We start from the raw sequence: 20,428 nt of genomic DNA, 5'->3' as shown, positions 1-20,428 counted from the left end.
ACTCCCACTTCAGAGACTTGAGCACAAAATCTAGGCTGACTCTCCAGTGTAGCACTAGTGATTACAGAGGATGCTGCTAATGTAGATCTAGTTAGCTAATTGCCGATTAAATTCTTGCCAATCCATCTGTATTGTTCCCTTGATAAGACTATAACAACTGTAGTGCACATCCTGCAGCATGTGGGAAGTCCTGGATGCTTCGCACGGCCTTGACAACCATGTGTGCAGGAGATGTCTCCAGCTTCAACTACTCGAGCTCCGTTTTTCGGACCTGGAGCGGCGGCTGGAGTCAATACGGTGCATCCGCGAGGCTGAGAGCTTTGTGGATAACATGTTTCAGGAGGTGGTCACCCCGCAGCTTAAAAGCGTGAAGGCAGAGTGGAAGTGGGTGACCACCAGACAGAGTAGAATGCTAGGCAGGTAGTGCAGGAGTCCCCACCTGAGTCCATCTCGCTTTCAAACTGATATTCATTTCTGAGCACCGATGAGGGCGATTGTGCCTCTGGGGAGTGCAGCCAGAACCAATTCCAAGGCACCACAGGTGGCTCAGATGCACAGGGGGGAGGGGCGAAGAATAAAAGAGCTCTCGCTATAGGGAATTCTACAGATAGTGAAACAGAGAGGCGTTTGGTGCCTCCCTGGTGCCAGGGTCAAGTATGTCACAGAGCAGATGCAGGGCATTCTGGGGGGAGAGGGTAAAGAGCTAGAGGTCATGGGCCATATCGGGACCAGCGACATCGGTAGAAAGAGGGATGAGGTCCTACAGGCAGAATTTAGGGAGCTAGGAAGAAAATTAAAGGGGAGGACCTCAACGGTAGTAATCTCTGGGTTACTACTGGTGCCACGGGCTAATGAGTACAAGAATGGAAGGATAGAAAGGATGAATACGTGGCTGAAGAGTTGGTGTAGGAGGGAGGGCTTTAAATTCTTGAGGCATTGGGACTGCTTCTGTGGGAGATGGGACCTGTACAAACCGGACGGGTTGCACCTCAACAGTGCCAGGACCAATATCCTCACGGGGAGTTTGGCTAGTGCTGTTGGGGAGAGTTTAAGCTAGCTTGACAGGGGGATGGGAACCTGAGAACAAATTCAATAGGGAAGGAAGTAAAGCAGAAATTGGATAGCAAGAATTTAGAAAGCAAATCTGTAAGACAGAGGAAACAAGGATTAGTAAGTAGTAATCAAGGAGGTCTTTCTGTATAAATGGTATATACATTAAAGCAAGGAGTATAGTGAATAAGGCGGATGAGCTAAGAGCACAGGTAGACACTTGAGAGTATGATATATGACATTGTAGCCATTGCAGAGACATGGCTGAAAGAGGGGCAGGTTTGGCAGATCAATATTCCTGGGTACAGAATTTTTAGACAAGAAAGTGAGGGAGGTAAAAAAGGGGGGGATCGCAGTATTGATTAAAGAAACTATTACAGCGGTGAGGAGGGTTGATATATGTCAGAAGTATCATCAAACGAGGCGATATGCGTCAAATTGAAAAATAGAAAAGGGGTGATCATACTGCTGGATGTGCATTATAGACCCCCAAACAGATGCAAATATGTTGGCAAATTGCTGTGAAGTCCAAAAACCATTGGGCAGTAATAGTAGGGAATTTTAACTATCCAAATATTGAATAGGATAAATATAGTGTGAGGGTATAGAAGGTGCGGAATTCTTAAAATGCATTCTAAATAACTTTATTATTCAGTATGTAGCAAGCCCAACATGAGAGGGGGCAGTTTTGGATTCAGTTTTGGAGAATGAAGCTGGGCAGGGGTATTAGTGGGCAAGCACTTTGGATGCCAGTGACCATAATTCAGTCTGATTCAACTTAGCTATGGATAAGATCAAGAATAAACCTGGAATAAAAGTCCCATATTGGGGAAAAGCTAACTTTGCTAAGTTGAGGAGTGTTTTGGCCGTAGTGGACTGGAAACAGCGACTTATCAGTAAATCAGTGTCTGAACAGTGGGAGGCATTCCAGGGCGAGATACGGAAGGCTCAGGCCAAACATGTGCCCTTAAAGAAAAAGGGTGGTAACAACAAATCTAGAGCCTCCTGGATGTCTAGGGACTTACAGGGGAGGATAAAGAAAAAAAGGGAAGCTTACGTCATATACCAACGGCTAAATACTATAGAATATAGGGCTCAATTTTCCGTAAAGCTTTTTCTTGGCATACTTGAAGAGTTACACCTGATTTTTTAGGGCCCAAGTACGTCCCAAAAAAATGTTCTAAGTTTCCCCGTTGCATTTCTTCATTTTGGCGTGGCCTAAACTGTCCTTTAGTTTTAGGGGTGGAGCCGTGATTGGCGCCAAAAAGATCGGGCTGCCATGGTAACCAGGGACACAATGCAAACGGAGACTGCAAAGTGAAGCATACAGCCAGCTCCCAACACATTAAAGCAATTGAAAAACCTCTCTTTCTCCTCCCGCCGCCCCCCCACCCCCACCCCCCAGTCGTGCGTGTGCGTGTGCGTGTGCGTGTGCGTGTGCATGTGTGTGAACCAGGGACTGAGAATGGGACCGGACCGGGAGATTGAGGACCTAAAATAGGACTGGACAGCCTTCGGACGGGGTTGGAGGTAAGTTGCTGCTAAGTGTTTTTCAATTCTTTTAGTGTGTCCGGGCACCTTCTCCACCGATTTCCTTACTTGCTCCAATTTATTTAACTCTGCGCAAGGGTTTTCTGGAGAGCACATATATGCTGGCCTAAGCAGAACTGGAGTAACTCTCAGCTGGCCAAACTTCCCTAAATGGCCAGAATTGGCGCGAGTGGCTGGTTACGCCTGCTTTGGCTGAAAAGAAAACTGACCCAAAAAAGTCAAAACTAACTGAGTTACACGAGTGCAAATTGATTGGGGAAACTCTGTTTTTTCAACAGGCCAAAAAGAGCAGCCTGCTCCAAAAAAAACGGTGCAAATCACTGGTGAAAATTGAGCCCACAGGAGGGTAATCTGTGTGTGGAGGTGGAAGATGTTGGTATGGTTCTTAATGAATACTTTGCATCTGTTTTCACAAAGGAAAGGGGAAATGCAGATACTGTTATCAAGGAGGAGTGTGAAATTCTGCATGAAATAAAAATAGTGAGAGACTAGGTATTAAGGGGTTTATTAGCAGCTTTGAAAGTAGGAATAAATTATTAAAGATGAAATAGCAGCGCATTTGGAAAGCAGTGACAGGATCGGTCCAAGTCAGAGTGTATTTATGAAAGGGAAATCATGCTTGACAAATCTTCTGGAATTTTTTGAGGATGTAACTCGTAGAGTGGACGAGGGAGAACCAGTGGATGTAGTGTATTTAGACTTTCAAAAGGCTTTTGACAAGGTCCCACACAAGAGATTGGTGTACAAAATTAAAGCACATGGTATTGGGGGTAATGTACTGACGTGGATAGAGAACTGCTTGGCAGACAGGAAGCAGAGAGTCGGGATTAATGGGTCCTTTTCAGAATGGCAGGCAGTGACTACTGGGGTGCCGCAGGGATCAGTGCTGGGACCACAACTATTTACAATATACATCAATGATTTAGATGAAGGAATTGAGTGTAATATCTCCAAGTTTGCAGATGAAACTAAGCTGAGTGGTGGTATGAGCTGTGAGGAGGATGCTAAGAGGCTGCAGGGTGACTTGGACAGGTTAAGTGGATGTGGTATATTTGGACTTTTCTAATTCTAAAGGGTCAAAGTGTGTTAAAATGACAAGCCTGAAGGCTCTGTGCCTCAATGCGAGGAGTATTCGGAATAAGGAGGACGAATTAACTGCGCAGATAGCAGTTAATGGATATAATGTAATTGGCATGGCTCCAGGGTGGCCAAGGCTGGGAACTCAACATCCAGGGGTATTCAACATTTAGGAAGGATAGACAGAAAGGAAAAGGAGATGGGGTGGCGTTGCTGGTTAAAGAGGAAATTAATGCAATAGTAAGGAAGGACATTAGCTTGGATGATCTGGAATCGGTATGGGTGGAGCTATGGAATACCAAAGGGCAGGAAACGCTAGTGGGAGTTGTGTACAGACCACCAAGCAGTTATTGTGAGGTTAGGGTCAGCATCAAACAAGAAATTAGGGATGCGTGCAATAAAGGTACAGCAGGTATCATGGGCGACTTTAATCTACATGTTGATTGGGCTAACCAAACTGGTCGCAATGCGGTGGAGGAGAATTTTCTGGAGTGTATTAGGGATGGTTTTCTTGACCAATATGTCGAGGAACCAACTAGAGGGCTGGCCATCCTAGACTGGGTGATGTGTAATGAGAAAGGACTAATTAGCAATCTTGTTGTGTGAGGCCCCTTGGGGAAGAGTGACCATAATGTGGTAGAATTCTTTTTTAAGATGGAGAGTGACACAGTTAATTCAGAGATTAGCGTTCTGAATTTAAGGAAAGGTAACTTCGATGGTATGAGACGTGAATTGGCGAGAATAGACTGGTGAGTGATACTTAAAGGGTTGACGGTGGATAGGCAATGGCAAACATTTAAAGATCACATGGATGAACTTCAACAATTGTACATCCCTGTCTGGAGTAAAAATAAAACGGGGAAGGTGGCTCAACCGTGGCTAACAAGGGAAATTAAAGGTAGTGTTAAATCAAAGGAAGAGGCATATAAATTGGCCAGAAAAAGCAGCAAACCTGAGGACAGGGAGAATTTTGTAATACAGCAGAGGAGGACAAAGGGTTTAATTAGGAGGGGGAAAACAGAATATGAGAGGAAGCTTGCTGGGAACATAAAACCTGACTGCAAAAGCTTCTCTAAATATGTGAAGAGAAAAAGACTAGTGAAAACAAACGTAGGTTCCTTGCAGTCAGATTCAGGTGAATTTATATTGGGGAACAAAGAAATGGTGGACCAGTTAAACAAATACTTTGGTCTGTCTTCACGAAGGAAGACACAAATATCTTTCCGGAAATACTAGGGGACCGAGGGTCAAGTGAGAAGGAGGAACTGAAGGAAATCCTTATTTGGCGGGAAATGGTGTTCAGGAAATTGATGGGATTGAAGGCTGATAAATCCCTGGGGCCTGATAGTCTGCATCGCAGAGTACTTAAGGAAGTAGCCCTAGAAATCGTGGATGCATTGGTGATCATTTTTCAACAGTCTATCAACTCTGGATCGGTTCCTATGGACTGGAGGGTAGCGAATTTAACACCACTTTTCAAGAAAGGAGGGAGAGAGAAAACAGGTAATTATAGACTAGTTAGCCAGACATCAGTAGTGGGAAAAATGTTGGAATCAATTATTAAAGATGAAATAGCAGCACATTTGGAAAGCAGTGACAGGATCGGTCCAAGTCAGCATGGATTTATGAAACGGAAATCCTGCTTGAAAAATCTTCTAGAATTTTTTGGGGATGTAACTGGTAGAGTGGACAAGGGAGAACCAACGGATGTGGTGTTTTTGGACTTTTAAAAGGCTTGTCAAGATCTCACACAAGAGATTGTGTGCAAAATTAAAGCACACGGTATTGGGGGTAATGTACTGACATGGATAGAGAACTGGTTGGCAGACAGGAAGCAAAGAGTCGAGATAAACGGGTCCTTTTTAGAATGGCAGGTAGTGACGAGTGGGGTACCACAGCGCTCAGTGCTGGAACCCCAGCTATTTACAATATACATTAATGATTTGGATGAGGGAACTGAGTGTAATATCTCCAAGTTTGCAGATGACACTAAGCTGGGTGGCAGTGTGAGCTGTGAGGAGGACGCTAAGAGGCTGCAGGGGTAGCTGGACAGGTTAGGTGAGTGGGCAAACGTGTGGCAGATGCAGCATAATGTGGATAAATGTGAGGTTATCCACTTTGGTGGCAAAAACAAGAAACACAAAAACACGAAACACGAAGGCAGAATATTATCTGAATGGCAGCAGATTAGGAAAAGGGGAGATGCAACGAGACCTGAGTGTCATGGTACATCAGTCATTGAAAGTTGGCATGCAGGTACAGCAGGCGGTGAAGAAGGCAAATGGTATGTTGGCTTTCATAGCCAGGGGATTGAGTATAAGAGCAGGGCGATATTACTGCAGTTGTACAGGGTCTTAGCGAGGTCTCACCTGGAATATTGTGTTCAGTTTTGTTCTTCTAATCTGAGGAAGGACGTTCTTCTGATTGAGGGAGTGCAGCGAAGGTTCACCAGACAGATTCCCAGGATGGCAGGATTGACATATGAGGAGCAACTGGATTGACTGGGCCTGTATTCACCGGAGTTTAGAAGGATGAGAGGGGATCTCATAGAAACATATAAAATTCTGACGGGAATGGACAGGTTAGATGCAGGAAGAATGTGCCCGATGTTGGGGAAGTCCAGAACCAGGGGACACAGTCTAAGGATAAGGAGTAAGCGATTTAGGACTGAGATGAGGAGAAACTTCTTCACTCAGAGAGTTGTAAACCTGTGGAATTCCCTACCGCAGAGAGTTGTTGATGCCAGTTCATTGGATATATTCAAGAGGGAGTTAGATATGGCCCTTACAGCTAAATTGATCAAGGGGTATGGAGAGAAAGCAGGAAAGGGGTACTGATGTGAATGATCAGCCATGATCTTATTGAATGGTGATGCAGGCTCGAAGGGCCGAATGGCCTACTCCTGCACCTATTTTCTATTTTTCTATGTTTCTTAGTGAGTGGGCAAATGCATGGCAGATGCAGTATAATGTGGATCAATGTGAGGTTATCCTCTTTGGTGGCAAAAACACGAAGGCAGATTATTATCTGAATGGCAGCAGATTAGGAAAAAGGGAGGTGTAACGAAACCTGTGTGTCATGGTACATCAGTCATTGAAAGGTGGCATGCAGGTACAGCAGGTGCTGAAGAAGGCAAATGGTAGGTTGGCCTTCATAGCTAGGGGATTTGAGTATAGGAGCAGGGAGGTCTTATTGCAGTTGTACAGGGCCTTGGTGAGGCCTCACCTGAAATATTGTGTTCAGTTTTGGTCTCCTAATCTGAGGAAGGACATTCTTGCTATTGAGGGAGTGCAGCAAAGGTTCACCAGACTGATTCCCGGGATGGCAGGACTGACATATGAGGAGAGACTGGATTGACTGGACCTGCATTCACTGGAGTTTAGAAGGATGAGAGGGGATCTCAAAGAAACATATAAAATTCTGACGGGACTGGACAGGTTAGATGCAGGAAGAATGTTCCCGATGTTGGGGAAGTCCAGAACCAGGGGACGTGGTCTAAGGATAAGAGGTAGGCCATTTAGGACTGAGATGAGGAGAAACTTCTTCACTCAGAGAGTTGTAAACCTGTGGAATTCCCTACGCAGAGAGTTGTTGATGCCAGTTCATTGGATATATTCAAGAGGGAGTTAGATATGGCCCTTACAGCTAAAGGGATCAAGGGGTATGGAGAGAAAGCAGGAAAGGGGTACTGAGGTGAATGATCAGCCATGATCTTATTGAATGGTGGTGCAGGCTCAAAAGGCCGAATGGCCTACCCATGCACCTATTTTCTATGTTTCTATGTTTCTAAGTGAGTGGGCAAATGCATGGCAGATGCAGTATAATGTAGATTGCTGTGAGGTTATCCACTTTGGTGGCAAAAATATGAAGGCAGATTATTATCTGAATGGCAGCAGATTAGGAAAAGGGGAGATGCAATGAAACCTGTGTGTCATGGTACATCAGTCATTGAAAGGTGGCATGCAGGTATAGCAGGCGCTGAAGAAGGCAAATGGTAGGTTGGTCGTCATAGCTAGGGGATTTGAGTACAGGAACAGAGAGGTCTTACTGCAGTTGTACAGGGCCTTGGTGAGGCCTCACCTGGAATATTGTGTTCAGTTTTGGTCTCCTAATCTGAGGAAGGACGTTCTTGCTATTGAGGGAGTGCAGCGAAGTTTCACCAGACTGATTCCCAGGATGGCAGGACTGACATATGAGGAGAGACTGGATTGACTGGGCCTGTATTCACTGGAGTTTAGAAGGATGAGAGGGGATCTCTTTGAAACATATAAAATTCTGACGGGACTGGACAGGTTAGATGCAGGAAGAATGTTACAGATGTTGCGGAAGTCCAGAACCAGGGGACACAATCTAAAGATAAGGGGTAAGCCATTTAGGACTGAGATGAGGAGAAACTTCTTCACTCAGGGAGTTGTTAACCTGTGGAATTCTCTACTGCAGGGAGTTGTTGCTGCCAGTTCATTGGCTATATTCAAGATGGAGTTAGATATGGCCTTTACGGGTAAAGGAATCAAGGGGTATGGAGAGAAAGCAGGAAAACGATACTGAGATGAATGATCAGCCACGGTCTTATTGTATGGTGGTGCAGGCTGAAAGGGTCGAATGGCCTACTCCTGCACCTATTTTCTATGTTTCTATGTTTCTATAAGTCCCCACGCCTGTATGAAATGCATCCCAGGCTTTTGAGCAAAGTGAAAGAGGAAATAGCAGAGGCCTTGGCCATCATTTTCCAGTCCTCTTTGGATTGGGCATGGTGCCTGAGGACTGGAGGACTGCTAATGTGGTACCCTTGTTTAAGAAGGGAGATAGGAATTGGCCCAGTAATTACAGGCCTGTCAGTCTAACCTTCGTGGTGGGATAATTATTGGAAAATGTCCTGAACGACAGGATAAATCTGCATTTGGAAAGGTAAGGATCAATTAGGGACAGTCAGCATGAATTTGTTAAGGGAAGATCGTGTTTCACTCAGCTGATTGAATTTTTTGAGGAGGTAACCAAGATGGTCGATGAGGGTAGTGTGTACGATGTAGTGTATGTGGACTTTAGCAAAGCTTTTGATAAGTTCCCACATGGTAAACTGGTTACGAAGGTTAAAGCCCATGGGCTCCAGGGCAAAGTGGCTAATTAGATCCAAAATTGGCTGAGAGTTAGGAAGCAAAGTGTAATGGTTGATGGATGTTTTTGTGACTGCAAGGATGTTTCCAGTGGGGTTCCGCAGGGCTCAGTACTGGGTCCCTTGCTTTGTGGTATACATCAATGATCTAGAATTTAATATCTGGAGTATGATTCATAAGTTTGCAGATGACACTAAAATTGGCTGTGTGATTGATAATGAAGAGGAAAGTCATGGATTGCAGGAGGATATCAATCTACTGGCCAGGTGGGCAGAGTAGTGACAAATGGAATTTAATTCAGAGAAGTATGCGGTAATGCACTTTGGGAGGGCTAATAAGGAAAGGGTACACACATTAAACCGTAGGCAACTTAATAGTGTAGATGTACAAAGGGACCTTGGAGTGCTTGTCCACAGAACTCTTTTGGGAGGAAACTAAAACATTAAATCATTAAATTGTGTCCCCCCGATCTGGGGGGCACACCAAACATTTCCAAGGCCCTTTTTTTGTGTGTTTTTTTTTGTTGGTTTTTTTTGTGTTTTTGTTTTTGTTTTACTTTTTTTGGGCACTAAAATCATATTTTTTTTTCTCCAAGTGCCCCCTATAAAAGGGGAGGGGGACACTATAAAACACAGGCAATTAAAACAAATGAAACTTTAAAACATAAAATCAAATTAAAATTTGGTTGCCGGGCGTGATGATGCACTCCAGTCCCTCCGGTGCCCACATCTCGCGGAAGGCCGCGAGCGTACCGGTGGAGACCGCGTGCTCCATCTCCAAGGACACCCTGGTGCGGATGTACGTGCGGAAGAGAGGCAGGCAGTCAGGTTGAACGACCCCCTCAACCGCCCACTGCCTGGACCGGCTGATGGCACCCTTGGCCGTGCCCAGGAGCAGTCCTACGGGGAGGCCCTCGGACCTACCCGCTCCCATCCGCACAGGGTGCCCAAAGATCAGGAGTGTGGGATTGAAGTGCAGCCAGAATTTCAGGAGCAGCCCCTTTAAATAATAAAACAGGGGCTGCAACCTGGTGCATTCAATAAAAACATGGAACACGGACTCTTCCAGACCGCAGAAATTGCAGGCGGTCTGGGAGCCCGTGAACCGGCTGAAAAATTTATTGCACGGCACTGCTCCGTGCACCACCCTCCAGGCCAAGTCCCCGATAAATAGTGGGAGGACTCCCGCGTAGAGTGCCCTCCATCGGGGACCCCCGTCTCCTCCGGACGGCAAGATGGTACGCCATGGCGTGTCCGGATGGCAGGCGAGGATGGCAAAGTTGAGAGTGTGCAGGAGCAGCCCATACAGGAAACCCCTCCGCACGGAACTGAAAGGCACGGAGGGGATTTCCCCGAGGCGGCTCAAGTTGTGAGGCGCCGGCTCCCAAGGGAGGTTCCGGGGTTTGGCGCCGAAGAGGAATTCCGTCCGGACGGGTGTCAGTTCGGACGGGATCTCCCCACGTGCTTGAGCCTCCTCGATGCACCTAACGGAGTCAGGGCCCAGAGCTGTTTTTAGCGACTCGATGGCATCGGCCGCGCGGCGGACGTTGGCAGAATTTAGGCGCCGCGCCAGCGTGTCTGGCGCCATCCAGCCCGCTCCTCCGCCATCGAGCAGATCCCTGACCCTGGTCACCTCACCAGCCACAGCCCTCTCGTCCGACCGCCACCTAAAACCTCGGTCATGGAGGTACGGATTCCTGAGCAGCGGCTCCTGCAGGACAGCCGCCACTCCAGCCGGTGGAGAGCTGCGCTTGGTGGAGACTTTGTTCCAGACCCTGATGAGTTCCTTGTAAAAGACAATCAGCTCCTGGAAGGCGGTCCTGACGCCCACCGAGCTCACAAACAGGAGCTGTGTGTCGTAGTTGAGGCCGTGCTGCTGGCGGAAGAAATACGTCGCCAGAGCACGCCACCTGGGAGGGGGCTCGACGTAAAGGTATCTCTGCAGGGTCTGAAGACGGAAAGTCGCGAGCTGGGTGCTGACGCACACCAACGACTGACCGCCCTCCCCAAGCGGGAGACTCAAGACCGCGGCAGAGACCCAGTGCTTCCTGTTGTTCCAGAAGAAGTCCACCAGCTTCTTCTGTATCTTGGTGATAAACGCAGGGGGAGGGGTCAAAGTGACCAGCCGGTACCACAACATGGCGGCCACCAGCTGGTTTATGACGAGCGCTCGACCCCTGTAGGACAGCACTCGGAGCAGTCCTGTCCAGCACCTGAGGCGAGCGGCGACCTTGGCCTCCAGCTTTTGCCAGTTCGCCGGCCAGGCTTTCTCGTCGGGGCTGAGGTATCTCCCAGATAGAGGAGATGGGTCGTGCTCCAGGCAAAAGGCCTGAGCTCCTCCGGCAGGGAGTCCATCCACCACTGACCCACCAGGAGTCCGGAACATTTCTCCCAGTTGATCCTGGCAGAGGATGCGGCCGAGTAAATCTCCTGGCACTCACGCATCCTCCGCAGGTCAGCGGGATCCTCAGCCGAGAGGACGACCTCCACGCCTGGCCCTTGCAGAGCCAGTCCCGTCAACCTCGTCCGCAGGAGGCGCAGGAAAGGCTCCACGCAGATGGCATATAACTGGCCGGACATGGGGCATCCCTGGCGTACCCCTCTCCCAAAGCGAAGGGGCGCCGTCAAGGACCCGTTAACCTTTATCAGACAGTCCGTGGCGGCGTACAAAAGTCGGATCCGGGGGACGAAATGCGTCCCGAACCCGAAAGCGCGCAGAGTTGCGAACAGATAGTCGTGATCCACCCTGTCGAACGCCTTCTCTTGGACGAGAGATAGGAAGGCGACCGACAGACCAGTCTCCTGGGAATGATGGATGAGGTCCCGGACCAGATGGATGTTATCGTGGATTGTCCGGTACCGGGACCGTGTAGGACTGGTCGGTGTGTATCATGTGGTCCAGCACGGCGCCAAGGCGAGCAGACATCGCCGTGGCGAAAATTTGTAGTCCGTGCTGAGGAGGGAGACCGGGCGCCAGTTCTTAAGGAGGCGGAGATCGCCCTTCTTAGGCAGCAGGACAATGACTGCCCTGCGCCAAGAGAGGGGCATCTCCCCGGTCGCCAGACTTTCCCCCAGGACCCGCGCGTAGTCGCTCACCAGGACGTCCCAGAACGCCCTGTGGAACTCCATGGTCAGCCCGTCCAGCCCCGGGGATTTTCCCCTCGAGAGCCGGTCGAGGGCGCCGGTCAGCTCCGCCAGGCTTAGCGGAGCTTCCAGATTTTCGGCGCCCTCCGGGCCGACCTTCGGCAGGTCCTCCCAGAAAACTCTACGCGCTTCCTCGTTGGACGGCTCCGGAGAGAACAGAGCCCCGTAATATTCACGGGCCCTGTTGTTGACGCCCTCCGGATCCGAGACGAGAGAGCCGTCGTCGGCCAGCAGCGTCAAGAGCTGCTTACGGACATTCTGTCTTTTTTCCAGCGAGTAGAAGAAAGGAGAGCCGCGGTCCAGATCCCGCAGGAACCGGATCCGCGACCTCACGAACGCGCCTCGGGACCCGACGAGCTGCAGGTCCTTCAGCGCGGCCTTCTTCACTTCGTACACTGTCCGCAGGGCCGGGTCCTCGACGACTTGACCGAGACGGGACTACAAGTCGAGCACCTCTTTTTCTCGGTGCCCGACCCTGGCCGCCCGCCTCTTGCTTGACCCCCTCGCGTACTCTTGACAGAAGACATGGACGTGAGCCTTGCCCACGTCCCACCATAGCCTCAAGGAGGGGAAGCCCCCCTGCTTCCTTCTCCAGTCGGCCCAGAAACGACGGAACGAGTCCTGGAACCGCACGTCCTGCAGCAGCTGGTTGTTAAAATGCCAGTACGCGGACCCCGTCCTCGCGCGGAGCGAAGCGAGCTCCGCCGACACCAGGTGGTGGTCCGAACACGGCACTGGCCGCATGGAGGCCGCCGGGACGGAGGAAACGTACGCCCAAGACACATAAAGGCGGTCGACTCTGGACCATCCTACTCCAGGCCTCACCCAAATAAAGGTGCTGGAGTCGGGATAGAGATTTCGCCAGACGTCCACCAAGTCGAAGGACCCGACCAGGTGTCTCAACTTCTCCATCGCCGTCATGCTCTGCGGGGCACTGGAGCGGTCCCTCGCCTCGAGGGTGCAGTTAAAATTCCCCCCGGGGACAATGCAGTCGCCGACGTCGACGGAGCCAAGAAGAGCGGACACTTCTTCGAAGAAGCGAGCTTGCTGCAGGCCGGGCTGAGGGACGTACACGTTCACGAGATGGAGCGGCACGTCCCCCAGGTGAACCGTGACGTGCAGCAAGCGGCCTGGCACGGGCTCCTCGACCTCCAAGATCTCCGGCTGAAAATGCGGGGCCAACAAGATGGCCACCCCACTAGAAATGGCGGTGAGGTGGCTCATGCGGACCTCTCCTTGCCATTCCAGGAGCCACGTGGCTTCGTCTCCCGGAACGGTGTGGGTTTCTTGCAGGAAGCACACCGCATATTATCCCTCCCGCAGGAGCGAAAAATTGTTAAATCTACGGCGTGCCCCTCTGCCGCCGTTGATTGTAAGGCTGGCTATGTTTATCTTCATGACAAAAGCATAGTGCAACCTCTACCTAACCTATTGTGGGGGAGGAGTGGAGTCGTTTGTTGACCTCCACTCCTTCAGCAGCCCAACGAGGAATCTTTTGAGCCGGTGCAGCTCCAGGCCTTGCGCCTTTGATAAGGGCCCGCCCGCGGCCATGGTTTTAGCGGCGGCGCGGACGGACGCGATGAGCAGCACCGGCTCGGACCATCTTTCCAGGGCCAGATGGGCTCGGTTGCGGCGACCCTGGCTCTGGACCAAAAAGTCCCGGAGTTCCTTTGCAGGAATGAGGAGGGACTCAGCGGCGGGCACGAGGAGATCCACCACCTCACTGGCGATGGACTCGAGATCTTCTCCCTCATTCACTACCGAGTCCTCGTCCCCCTCCGGGAGATCACCGCCAGCAGCTGGCCCGTCGACCGCACGAGGTACGGCAAACGGCCCGGCCGCTCCATCCGACCCTGGCTCTGCCCCGATCCCACCCCCAGGATCGTCGGCAGAGGAGTCCCCACTGGGCTCTTTTAAAAGCGGTGCTGGGTCAGGAAGCGACAGCGGAAGGGGTTCCTCCTCCGCCCCAGGAGCCGGGGAACGCGGAGAGACCTGGTCAAAGAAATGTTCCAGGTCCTCCAAGTACCACAGCTCCAAAGTAGTGGGTGAGGGTTGTTGTTCTTCCCCCTCCCCGCCGCCACCCCTGGCCCAGCGTGTACAGAATCATTAAAATTGTTAACATTTTTTGTTTCTTCCAGGTCGAGCGACTCCCGGGGGAAGTTGGTTAATAGCTGGGCGGGCTCAGGTTCGGCCTTTTTGGCCCCGCCCGCCTCAGTCCCCAAGCCCCCCATGGCAGACAGTTCTTCCACGCCATCCCCGGGAGGCAGAGGCTGGGCAGCCTCGACTGTCTCACCCTCCCCGGGGACAGACTCCTCTCGTCTACGGCGCAGTTTGGGGACGCTGGTGGGGGACGCGGGACACGCGGCGGGCACCGACTCCTCCGCGGAGGGATGTTTTTCCCCCTCCGCCTCATTGGAGCGGTGCCTCCTTTTGTTCCTGGGGGGGCGCGGAGTCAGGGAGACCTCCATGTCTGCCGAAGCCTCCCGCTCCACTCCCCCATTTTTCTTATCTTGCCCGCGCCTGAGCCCCTCTGTGATATTGGTCAAGGGCTCGGGCACGCGCTCAGGGCACCCCGCGCTCGCCGGTGACTGGGTTAGGCTGAGCGCGGTGATCAAATTGTCTGGCGCACTGAGGGGACTCGCCTCGAGATGTATCGCCTTCCTCCACGCCTTCTTTCCGATCGGACACTCTCCCTCACCCCCGCCGGAGGCCGTGAAAACAAAGGCCCCCGACGATGCCCGCGCACCTACGGCTCCCGGCACGCGGACGCAACTAGAGGTGGGGTGGCAGCGGCGCCAGCCTTGGCCGCCCTCGGTGGTTTTGCAGCCTTGGAGGCAGGGCAGTTCTTACGAACGTGCCCCACCTCCCTACAGGCATGGCACCGCACGCCGTCCGACGTCCAGAAGATGCGGTCGGCAGTCCCCTCGTGCACCACATTAAAATTACCCTCCGTCGACAAAAAGCTGGCGGCGAAAGGAGAACACATGGTGCAGGCTGTTCTCCCTGAGGCCGAGCGGTGTGGGGTTTATCCCTGACCTTACCTCCCCCAGTTGGTGTAGGTGAGGGAGGAGGAGCCCAGCGGGAACAAAGAGCGGGACGTTTGAAAGGATGACCCTCTGTGCGGCGGCCTCAAGAGGGTCCACCGGCAGGAACGCCCCGCCCACCGTGAGCCCCTTTTCAAGGGCCAGGGACACCGCCCGCTCCGACCCCAGGAAGAACACCGCCTTCCCAGACATCTTGGAGGCTGCGACAATGGCCGAGGGGCCGACTACCCCAGCCATCGCCCGCACGCACTCCTCAATGCTCATTGTGGGGTGAGTGTGGCTCTTGATCCCGTGTTTCTTTGTTATTAGTCTGAAAGGTGGCAGGGCAGCAGGAGGGGCCGTGGATGTGGACGCCGCCTGCACAAATGTCTTTGCTGGCCCTGCCACCGGCGTGGATGGAGTCGCCATCACGGGGTCCCTTTAAGGGCCACACCCACCCCAAAGTCACAGGCCTTAATGGTCTTAAATGGCCTCGTTGGTGTTTGAACAGAGGGAGCTCTAAAAGAGGCACACCTCTCCCCTAGTTGACAATTGGGGAGGGGCCTTGCTCCCTCTGCTCAGTTGTCTTAATTGTTTTTTCAATTAGGAGGAAAGGGCTCTGAGAGAGAGAGGGGAGAGACAGAGAGAGGGCGAAAGAGAGAGGGGGTGGGAAAGAGGGAAGCTGCGAGGGCAGGTCTCCCCTCACAGCGATGGGTGGGTGTTTCTTGGGGTGCACCCCCCAGATGGCAAAAAAACACAGTCTTTGTAGATGTTCTTCGGGTGGGGGGAGAAGATGTCTTCACCTGGGGTAGCTGGAGCCACCTCGGCACACACTCCCAACGATGTGAAATAGGGTAATTAATCCGTCTTCAGCCAGGTAGCTCCAGCTATCCCAGGCTAGCTGTAAGCAAGACCCCCACACACACTTCCACACACACACACCCCCCGCGATGTTCCGGCCCTCGAAATGGTCTTCTTTTCTCCCCCCACTGATACAACAAAGTCTTTAGGGGAATGCACCAAAACACACCCACATTTGGTTGATGAAGTTTCTCCCTCCTTCCACACTGGATAGTTATTGTTCTTTTTCCCCCTCTCTCCAACTCTTTGTAGCAGTATTAAAGGTTGTTGAATTTTCTGCTCTCCTCCTCTCCCTCTGGATGAATTGGAATTGTAGAAAGCCCCTTCCTCCTCTTCCTGGGCTGTTTCACAGGGCTCACTCAAGGCTTTCCAGGCAGGGGCAACAGCAGGTAGCTCCTTCTCTCACTTCTCCAGGCTCCAACTGAATAGGCCACACCTCCAAAGCTCCACCATTGGTCCACAGATTCCCTGAATGTAGCAGGCCAGGTGGATAAGGTGGTTAAGAAGGTATACAGAATGCTTGCCTTTATTGGCCGAGGCTTAGAATACAAGAGCAGGGAGTTTATGCTTAAATTGTATAATACTCTGGTTAGGCCACAGCTGGAATACTGCGTGCAGTTCTGGTCACTGTATTATAGGAAGGGCGTGATTGCACTAGAGAGGGTGCAGAGAAGATTTACTAGGATGTTGCCTGGAAGAGAGAATCTTTGCTATGAGGACAGATTGGATAGGCTGGGTTTGTTCTCATTAGAACAGAGGAGGTTGAGAGGAGACCTCACTGAGCTGTACAAAATTTAGGGGGGTCTGGATATAGTGGATAGCAAGGACCTATTTCCCTTGGTGGAAGGGGGAACATCATTTTAAGGTAGTTGGTGGAAGGTTCAGAGGGGATGTGGTGGGGGGGGGGGCTTCTTCATGCAGAGGGTTGTGGGGGTCTGGAACTCACTGCCTGCAAGGGTGGTGGATGCAGAAACCCTCAGCACATTTAAAATGGTGCTTGGATGGCCACTTAAAGTGCCGTAACCTGCAGGGTTACGGACCTAGAGCTGGTAAGTTGGATTAGACTGGATAACCTCTTGTTGGCTGGCGCAGGTACGATGGTAAGTACTGCAGGGAATTGAATATGGCCAAGGTGGTCTCCTGGATTAATTTTGATCGCCTGGATAGGTCGGAGAGGAATTTCCCAGATTTTTTTTTATTCCCCATTTGACCATGGTTTTTATCTGGATTTTGCCTCTCCCAGGAGATCACATGGCTCTGGTTGGGGTGAAGTGTCGAATGTTTCAGTGCAAGGGGTGTCGCAGTTGTGTAGGGTGGACTTGGGCTGGGTGCTCCTTACCTTTCCGCCATTGTTCATTGTTCATAGGTTTATATGTAACCTTCAGGGCTGCTGACCGAGGGCCATGTGGCTCTTTGTCGGCCGGCATGGACACGATGGGCCAAAATGGCCTCCTTCTGCGTTGTGGATTTCTATGTTTCTAACTAAAGTGTAAAAGATGAATCTATATGTTTCTGTGTGGCAGGCTGAAGCCAGACACAGGAACAGGAGCCATTCAGCCCCTTGAGTCTGCTTCGTCATTCAATTAGATCATGTCTAATCTGCACCTCAACTCCATTTACCCGCCTTTGCTTCCTATCCCTTCATACCCTTACCCAACATCAATTGTCCCAGCATCTACAGTCTGTTTGTGGGGTGGAATGGAGAGTTAAGGTTGTGCTTGATATTAAACTTGATGTGAAATATGTATGTCATATGGAAAATGTATTTGCCTCTTACCAGGTGCATGAATGAATCACAACAGGTCCAAGACCACTGTGCCTGGGTCCTCCGGCTTCACAGTTCAGCTGTGTTCTCTTCAGCAGGGGTAATAGTTAATAAGTTGGAAATTTCTCTACCTGTGGGCTCTTTTATTCAGGACAACATTTTTTTTTGCATATCAACTTATATAATTAAATCATTACCGTCAATATTTTCTCACTGATTTCAGATGAGTTTTGAGTGATATAACCCTGATGAGCGTCAAGCCAAATTATACGTGTTCTTTTTCTTGCTTGACAGAAGAGAGAAAGGATCTCGGCTCAGAAGATCAGAAAGCAGAATCAGTGTAGGTGGACATAAGGAATAACAAGAGGCAGAGAACACTGGTGGGAGTAGTACATAGGCCCTCTAACTACTTCTTAGGTGGTCCCTCGCATCAAGGATGACTTGCTTCTGCCAAAAAGGGATGAGTTTACAGGTGTTTCAATAAAGTACCCAATATTCCAAGTCCCGAACTGCATTTTGAAGGGTGGAAGATGCCTGTGCGTGGATTTTTTTAAAGTGTGGTGACTGTTGCACACCAGCGACCACACGGGCTGGACAGATCTAGGTCTTGGTCCACTGGCAAGGATTAACCAAGATGACTGGAGACTGGCTCTGCTGCATGGACCTAGTGCGCAAACATATTGCAGTGTGGGCTGGCCCGCGCTGCCCCTGGGAAAGCCCCCAAACAGTAGCTATAACGTTGGACAGAATATTAATCAAGAAATAGTAGGAGCTTGTAACAAAGGTAATGCAACAATCATGGGGGACGTTAATCTCCATATACTGGACAAATCAAATTGGCAAAGGTAGTCAGGAGGAGCAGTTCATGGAATGCATTCGGGACAGTTTCCTAGAACAATACATCATGGAACCAGCCAGGGAACAGGCTATTTTAGATCTTGTATTGTGTAATGAGTCAGGATTAATTGGCAATCTCACAGTAATCGCTGGGGCAGAGTGATCATAATACGATAGAATTTCACATTTCCTTGAGAGTGACTTGCCTAAGTCCGAAACTAGAGTCTTAAACTTAAATAAAGCCATTTACGTAGGTATGAGGGACGGGTTGGCTGAGGTAAACATAGAAACATAGAAAATAGGTGCAGGAGTAGGCCATTCGGCCCTTTGAGCCTGCACCACCATTCAATAAGCCTGATCATTCATCTCAGTACCCCTTCCCTGCTTTCTCTCCATACCCCTTGATCCCTTTAGCCGTAAAGGCCATATCTAACTCCCTCTTGAACATATCCAATGAATTGGCATCAACGACTCTCTGCGGTTGGGAATTCCACAGATTAACAACTCTCTGAGTGAAGAAGTTTCTCCTCATCTCAGTCCTAAATGGCCTACCCCTTATCCTTAGACTGTGTCCCCTGGTTCTGGACTTCCCCAACATCGGGCACATTCTTCCTGCATCTAACCTGTCCAGTCCTGTCAGAATTTTATATGTTTCTATGAGATCCCCTCTCATCTTCTAAACTCCAGTGAATACAGGCCCAGTCGATCCAGTTTCTCTTCATATGTCACTCCTGCCGGGAATCAGTCTGGTGAAACTTCGCTGCGCTCCCTCAATAGGAAGAATGTCCTTCCTCAGATTAGGAGATCAAAACTGAACACAATATTCTGGGTGAATCTTCACTAAGACCCTATACAACTGCAATAATACCTCCCTGCTCCTCTACTCAAATCCCCTAGCTATGAAGGCCAATGTACCATTTGCCTTCTTCACTGCCTGCTGTACCTGCATGTCAACTTTCAATGACTGATGTACCATGACACCCAGGTCTCATTGCACCTCCCCTTTTTCTAATCTGCTGCCATTCAGATAATATTCTGCCTTCATGTTTCGTGTTTTGGTGTTTTGTGTTTTTCCACCAAAGTGGATAACCTCACATTTATCCACATTATTATGCTGCATCTGCAAAGCATTTGCCCACTCACCTAACCTGTCCAAGTCACCCTGCAGCCTCTTAGCGTCCTCTTCACAGCTCACACCACCACCCAGCTTAGTTTCATCTGCAAACTTGGAGATATTACACTCAATTACTTCATCTAAATCATTAATGTATATTGTAAATAGCTGGGGTCCCAGCACTGAGCCCTGCGGCACCCCACTAGTCACTGCCTGCCATTCTGAAAAGGACCAGTTTATCCTGACTTTCTGCTTCCTGTCTGCCAACCAGTTCTCTATCCATGTCAGTAAATTACCCCTAATACCATGTGCTTTAATTTTGCACACCAATCTCTTGTGTGGGACCTTGTTAAAAGCATTTTGAAAGTCCAAATATACCACATCCACCGGTTCTCCCTTGTCCACACTACCAGTTACATCCTCAAAAAATTCTAGAAGATTTGTCAAGCATGATTTCCTTGTCAGAAATCCATGCTGACTTGGAATGATACTGTCACTGCTTTTCAAATGCGCTGCTATTTCATCTTTAATAAGTGATTCCAACATTTTCCCCACTACTGATGTCTGGCTAACCAGTCTATAATTACCTGTTTTCTCTCTTCCTCCTTTCTTAAAAAGTGATGTTACATTAGCTACCCTCCAGTCCATAGGAACTGACCCAGAGTCGATAGACTATTGGTAAATGATCAACAATGCATCCACTATTTCTCAGGCCACTTTCTTAAATACTCTGGGATGCAGACTATCAGGCCCTGGGAATTTATTGACCTTCAATCCCATCAATTTCCTCAACACCATTTCCTGACTAATAAGGATTTCCTTCAGTTCCTCCTTCTCACTCGACCCTCGGTCCCCTAGTATTTCTGGAAGGTTATTTGTGTCTTCCTTCGTGA

This window comes from Pristiophorus japonicus, chromosome 10, assembly GCF_044704955.1.
Source record: "Pristiophorus japonicus isolate sPriJap1 chromosome 10, sPriJap1.hap1, whole genome shotgun sequence".
Lineage (NCBI taxonomy): Eukaryota > Metazoa > Chordata > Chondrichthyes > Pristiophoridae > Pristiophorus > Pristiophorus japonicus.
Note: the sequence above shows the minus strand (reverse complement) of the source record.